Source organism: Notechis scutatus, chromosome 5 (genome assembly GCF_049901735.1).
Source record: "Notechis scutatus isolate UNSWTSFEM ecotype Mainland chromosome 5, rNotScu1.2, whole genome shotgun sequence".
NCBI lineage: Eukaryota > Metazoa > Chordata > Lepidosauria > Squamata > Elapidae > Notechis > Notechis scutatus.
Genome location: NC_142013.1, coordinates 8,972,401 through 8,979,722, shown reverse-complemented (window position 1 = coordinate 8,979,722; position 7,322 = coordinate 8,972,401).

The following is a 7,322-nucleotide window of genomic DNA, read 5'->3' as shown; positions in this document are numbered from 1 at the left end:
AAAACTCAGCCAAGCAAGTATCTTGCTCAGCAATGGGAAATTTAGGGCTCAATGGTAGTCATAATTCGAGGACTACTTGGCCCAGATTCCTGATTTTTTTCACCCATTGCATGTGGAGATCCCACCCTCCCGGCAGTGTGTGTGTGTGTGTGTGTGTGTTTTCGTAGATTTTCACGGGTACAGGTATGTAGGTCTTGGCATGTTCAAGTCTTTTCCTGAACATCAGATTTTCCTGAACTCAGAAGGTCATCACAGAGCCCTTTACCCAGGTTGTTACAACACAGGAGGTTGATAGACACACAGCCAGTACCTCAGCCACATAGGTTCTTATGAAAAAGCCAACCAATCTGCAAATATCAACTCCATCAACCAATCAAGAAATGACAACACAGCCAGCCAGCCCACTTACAACAGAGCCAGCACACCACACCTCGCCACCAGTATGTATAGAGAGACGGCAGCTCCAATCACGCTTTGCTCGCACAAGCATGAAGCCGAAAGCACCAGCCTGAAGGTGGCAAGTGGGACCTCATCGAAATGTCGCCAAGATACTCTCAATCTTACACGGGAAAAGACCTGAACATGCCAAGACCTGCATACCTGTACCCGTGAAAATCTACAAAACAAATATATTCAGCTTTGTTCGGGTTTCGGCAGAATCTCATCTGCCATCATCAGGCTTCTGTATTGTGTTTGTCTGTGAGGCAGGCTTTCACAGCCGTTTCTGTTTTAAATTTGGTGCTAGCCTACTGCTGTGTTAGAATGGTTTTTTTCTTCATCCTGATTGGTTAGGAGTCTTGGTCTGTGTTTATTGGAGTTTGCTGTGTTCTGCTTGATTGGTGTTTCTAATATCTTCTGTATATATATATATATATATATATATATATATATATATATATATATATATATATATATATATATATATATATGTATATGTATATGTATATGTATATGTATATGTATATGTATATGTATATGTATATGTATATGTATATGTATATGTATATGTATATGTATATATATATATGATTACCAATCAAGAGACAGCAGCGCAGCCAACCAGCCCAGCACACCAGCCCCCACCACCAGTATTTATAGAGAGACGGCAGCTCCGATCACACACTGCTCGCACAAGCATGAAGCCGAAAGCACCAGCCTGAGGATGGCGAGTGGGACCTCGCCGAAACGTCACCAGGATACTCTTAATCTTACACGGGAAAAGACCCGAACACACCTAGACCTACATACCTGTATCCATGAAAATATATATATACATATATATTCTCTTAAGTTTTCACGGGTATTTATATGTATGGTATTCAGCTTTGTTCGGGTATTTTCCCACATCATTGTAGTTGTGCTTTTAAAGTTGTAGCGACGTTTCGGCAGAAACTCATCTGCCATCATCAGGCTTGTGTATTGTGTCTGCTGTGAAAGTCTGACTCACGGACGGACACAATACACAAGCCTGAGGATGGCAGATGAGTTTCTGCCGAAACGTCGCTACAACTTTAAAAGCACAACTATAATGATGTGGGAAAATACCCGAACAAAGCTGAATACCGTACATATGTGTGTGTGTGTGTGTGTGTGTGTGTGTGTGTGGTTTGTTATTGCCACCTAATGAGGTTTTTTAAAAATGACTTCCCAGGATAAGTGATAGCCCTGGGATCTCTCACCACCTCTGAATCTTCCTCTCCTCTTTGAAGTCATCCAGCTTGGATTTCAGGTACCACTGGCTTATTTGGGGGATCCTTTCTACCATCCCCAAATCTGAAAGTCTTTATCTAAAGGACGCCTGTATGCAACAGGGAGCTAAGGGGGGGAATGCAAAGCCACTTCTCACTATTGTCTCTCTTCAAAGCCCGGTTTTGTTCTGCGTTTCTGTCTTTCTTTCTCTCTCTCTCTCTCTCTCTTTCCTCTCTTTCTCCCCCTCCCACTCCTTCAACCCGGTAAGCTAATCTGCCCCACTGCTGGAGACCCCTGGCATTAAAAGCAATTAAGGCTTAATATGTTTCACCCTGCACTCGATTGTATCTGCGTTGACGCCAGTCTGGGCAAACTAAAACGTTACGTTCCTTGGCAGCTTTGCATCCACACAGATCGGCTGCATAATTTGTGTGTCGGTTACAATTAAGGGGACATTCCCCAGGCCCCGGAAAGGTGGGGTGTGTGATGGGGAAGCACAGCTGACTCCCTCTGAACCCCCCCCCCCCCAAAAAAAAATAGGGGAAAGGTTCACTTTGAGTGTGTTTGCCTTTTTGGGGGGGGGGGCTTTTGGTCAAAGGAATATCCGGGTGGCCTTTTAAAATAAATAAATAAATAAATAAATAAAATCAAATAAAATTCCTTTATCCTTAAAAGGAAAAAAAGAGAGAGAATAAAATGCAGAAGATGGATGAAGTTTTAAGAATTGGGTGGCTCTGTTCTTTACCCTGTCCTGAAGAAGTTTTGGTGGCTGTGAACCCTTGGGACAGGGGTCTCCAAAGCTGGCTGAAGAATTCTGGGAGTTGAAGTCCACAAGTCTTAAAGTTGCTAAGGTTGGAGACCCCTGCCTTGGGAGGCTTTTGCGTTGGGGAATTCAGCTGGTTGGGAAGCTGGTTTAATTCTTAATTTTTCCCCCTCCACCTGAAGAGGATTTCCTACTTTCATACACAACACTAGTTCCATCAGCCCTTGAGTCACTGGTTAAACAAAAAACAAAAAACAGTATTTTCATGAGCCCAGTTTTGCAGGGCAGACCAGTGAATATTTTTGTATTCATAGTTACTGTTCTGACCCAACAAACCCTCTGACGTGAACTCAAAATATTCCTTTGCTAGGAATGCCGGCATTCGTGGCAAACAGTTTCTCTCACAGGCTAACAAGCCTGTCCGGCATGGAGATGAATAGTTGTCTGCCACATCTATTCATCTCCTTCCCTTGCCTTTTATCCCCAGAGCTAGGGTGGGCTTCGCTAGCAGTGGTGGCTCTTCCGTCCCAAGGACCGGCCCATAGATTTCCACTGCTCTCCTCTCCTCTGCCTTCTGCGCATCTGTGCATCCGGCACTGGACCCAGCTGTTCCTCCTCTTCCTCATCAGCCACCACCAGACCTGGGGGCTGCTGACTCCATCTGAGGGCTGACGGGCGGCTCTCTCTCTCTCTCTCTCTCTCTCTCTCTCTCTCTCTCTCTCTCTCTCTCTCTCTCTCTCTCTCTCTCTCTCTCTCTCTCTCTCTCTCTCTCTGCCAGCTCCACTCCCTCAGAGCCCCCAGGTTACCCTGATGCTGACCTGACTCCCACGCTGCCTCCTCCTCTGATTCACTGGAGGGGCCAGCGGCCGACAGGCCACAACAGATACTGTCTGGTAAGACAGGCGGCCAATAATTTTTTATAAACAAACAAATAAATAAAACCTTTTAACGGTAAGGATTGTCTGCTGTCAGCCTGAAGGGTATTCAGCTCCAAACAGTCCACAACTTAACAAGCACAATTGGGACTGGAACTTCCAACGAGGAAGTCGTTAAGTGGACTGCGCCCAATTTTATAAACGTGTTCGCCATAGCCGTTAAGTGGATCATCCTGGTTGTTAAATAACTCCCATGGTTGTTCAGTGAATCCGCCTTCCACCATTGACTTCGCTTGTGGGAAGGTCAGAAACTGCAATCACGTGTCTCCGTACTCCCACCCCCGGGATGCTGCAACTCTTAATAAATACATGCTGGTTGCCAAGCAACCCAAATTTTGATCACATGACCCTGGGGATGCTGCGACAGTTGTAAAAACAAGGACCGGTCCTAAATCATTATTTTTGCAGCACCGTCGTAACTTCGAACAGCTGTTAAACAAATGGTTAGAAATCAAGGACTACCTTATGTAATAGTGGAATGGGTGGTTGTTGTTTTTTAACCTGCAAAGTTGCAGCCTGCTCTGCCATGTGTGGCTCTCGTTGAAACACACAACAACTTGTACAGTTTCCAGGTGGGATTAGGGGAGAAGTGATGCGTAAATACCTATTTCGTTCTCTGCTTCTCGCAACTCACAAAACGACTGGTCACAAAGCCAGACCTTCTACTTCATTTTCTTGACTGGAGGGGCTTCTATTTTCTTTTGATTCAAGGGCAAGACCTCGACTTACGACCTTGGGTCGAAGTTACAATGGACCCCCCAAAATGGGACTTGTGACCTGAAATGCAAAGTTATGATATCTGTCCTGCCGCCACCCCTAGTCACATGATCGCATTTTGGTTGCTTGGCAACCAGTCTGCATTTATGGCCGTTTTCAGCACCTTGCTACAGTCAGGTGACCACGATTTTCGAGTTTTATGATGGAAATTGGCATGGATTTCCGCTTCCCATCTCACGGTTGAACAATGGGTTTGCTTAAACACTATCGCAAAAGAAAAAGCATGTAAAATCAGGTGTGGTCCCATTATGTAAGTTATGACCATCATAACTTACAACCGAATGTAGGAGTTCAATTACAGTCATAAAATAAGGATTACCTGTAGTTAAAACAGACTTTCTACACCTGCTTTTTTCTTTCTTTTTTTCTTTTGAAGAATTGTAAAATAGCCTCTTTTGAGCGTGCTTATAGGAGGGACAGGATTGATGCCTGGAAAGACCTGGCATTATTTTTGGCTTCTAACGTTTCACAGGTGTTTCTCTCCCTTTTATTATCCAATAGGAAATCCTAGCTTGCTGGCCGGGGAATTCTGGGAATTGAAGTCTGTGCACCTTAAAGGTGGCAGAGGTTGAAAAACCTTGATCTTGAAGAACTATTTATTTAAAAAAAACTGATTACCAAACTACCTTTTTAGATGGCCTGTGTTTTTTTATTCATTTCTGAATAGGAATTTCTTTCCCTTTATTATTCAATCGGTAATCCTAACTTGTTGACTGGAGAGTTCTGTGAGTTGAAATCCACGCATCTTAAAGTTGCAGAGGTTAAAAAACATTTACCTTGAACAGGGGTCCCCATACTTGGCAACTTTAAGACTTGTAGACTTCAACTCCCAGAATTCTGGGACTTGAAGTCCAAAAGTCTTAAAGTTGCCAAGTTTGGAGACCTCTGATCTTGAAGAACTTTAAAAAAAAAAAATAAAAGGAAATCTGATCGTTAAATTGCATTTTTAAATGGCCAATGTTTTGTACTCATTTCTAAGTAGGAGAAAAATGTTATTTGTAATAGAGCAAACCATTCCTCGTTTGTAAATTTGCTGCCAAGCTCAAAAGTGTGGGGTTTTCTTTGGTCATCAGCTTTACTTTGCATTTGCAAATTACAAAATTATGGAGCCAGAGCGGGCAAAGATATGAAGTGGATGATATCTTTTCGAAACATATTGCCACCCCACATCTTAGCATGAAATGGTTACACACCCACTGTAGGATGAGATGGCCACATTGGTGTATCTTTGTTCTACGAATACCTGCCAACATCTATACGAATAAAAAGTTCGTGGAAATGCCATTTGTTGTCCAGAAGGCAGCCTCCTTTGTCACAATCTGAAAGGTGCAAAGGGGAGGGGGCTTGGAAATACTCAAGGAGTAGAGCCACCGGAACCTGACCTCGGTAGACTGGATGGTCTAATTCAGATTACAGTCGGGAGCCCCTGTGTAGAAATGTTTCCTGCAATTATTTTTAAGCAACCTGGGAGGGTGACTGGGGCCAACTCATTGACGTCTTTAGTTGGATGGGGAGAGCAGGGGAGGGAGTAGATTGAATATACAGGAACACTTTTTAAAAAATGCACAGCCCTCCTGCGCACTGCAATGACACAACCCATTTGTTCTGGGAGTGCTTTCCACTTTCTTTGGCTGCTGCGTGGAACATGACACGTTGAACAATCGACCACTGAATCGCAATTGTATTCCTGCTCGCTCTTAAATCACATGCAAATGTTTTTAATCCCCTGTCCAAGTTACAATTTAAGCATATTTACTTCGTTCCTCTCCCACCGTTTTCTTTTTCTGGAGTGATTCCGGCCACGTCTTTTTTTCTATTATATTATCAGAGATTTTTTTTTTCCTTTAAAAATAAAACCTTGTTAACGCTTGTAAAATAAAGATATGGGCGATTTCATCGACACCTAACTTCAGGTTGGCCAGCACCGGCTGAGATTGTGACACAGAGGTACATGTTTTACGTTACGTGTCTTAAGACAAGTTACTGCGGAGAATTTCTACCCCGGTTTTGTTTTTTGTTTTCTGTTAAATTAAAATGGACACAATTGGGGGTGAGGCTGGAGGGACATTTGTCAGCAATTGTACAGAGGAATAGCTATGTCTACTGTAAATTTCTTAATTTATCGTTGTACAAAAAAGAAGGCCTTCCTATTTAATTTTTGTATCAAAATAATTTTTTTTGTTTTATTAAAGCGTGTGACGTGGTAATGAGTTATCTTGTATCCTAAGTCACAATAAAGAAGAATTGTGGAACTTTGGGCACTCTACGTGGTTGCTTATCGCGGAAAAGCGTACTAAAAAATTACTCTGCAGCCAGAGTTGGGGGGGGGGACTTCAAGGATCATCCGTCCCCTTCTGATTCCCATCATTGGACATTGGACGTCATTAATAGCCTCCAAGAGATGCACTGGCTCAATGGCTAAGACGTTGAGCTTTTCGATCAGAAAGGTTGGCAGTTCGGTGGTTTGAATCCCTAGCACCGCGTAACGGAGTGAGCTCCCGTTACTTGTCCCAGCTTCTGCCAGCCTAACAGTTCGAAAGCATGTAAACATGCAAGTAGAAAAATAGGGACCCCTTTGGTGGGAAAGTAACAGTGTTCCGTGCACCTTCGATGTTTAATCATGCCAGCCACATGACCATGGAGATGTCTTTGGACAGTGCTGGCTCTTTAGCTTTGTAACAGAGATGAGCACTGCCCCCTAGGGCCAGAAATGACTAGCACATATATGCAAGGGCAAACTTTACCTTTAATAGCCTCCATAGGGAAAAGTCATTTAATTATGCTGTGAACCCCAAAAAATTTGGACGGTTTCCCCATAGCAGAGCTGGGGAGTTCAGCAGCCAGAAGTTGCTTTAGAAGAAGAAGGTAATTTAGATAATGACAAAGGTGTCATGTCATGTCATAAGCTTTGTCCTTATATATGCACATTTTGATATTGTGTGCATGTTTGAATGGGCAATCTGTTCCTTGCTCCAGTTACTGCCCACCTAGTGGTTTGATAGCATGCAAATGCAAGTAGATAAATAGGTACCACTTCAGCGGGAAGGTTACAGCATTCCATGCCCTTTGGGCCTCATGATTAGGGAAGTGTCTTCATACAACACTCTCTCCCTTGGCTAATAGCAATAGCACTTAGACTTCTATACCGCTTCACAATG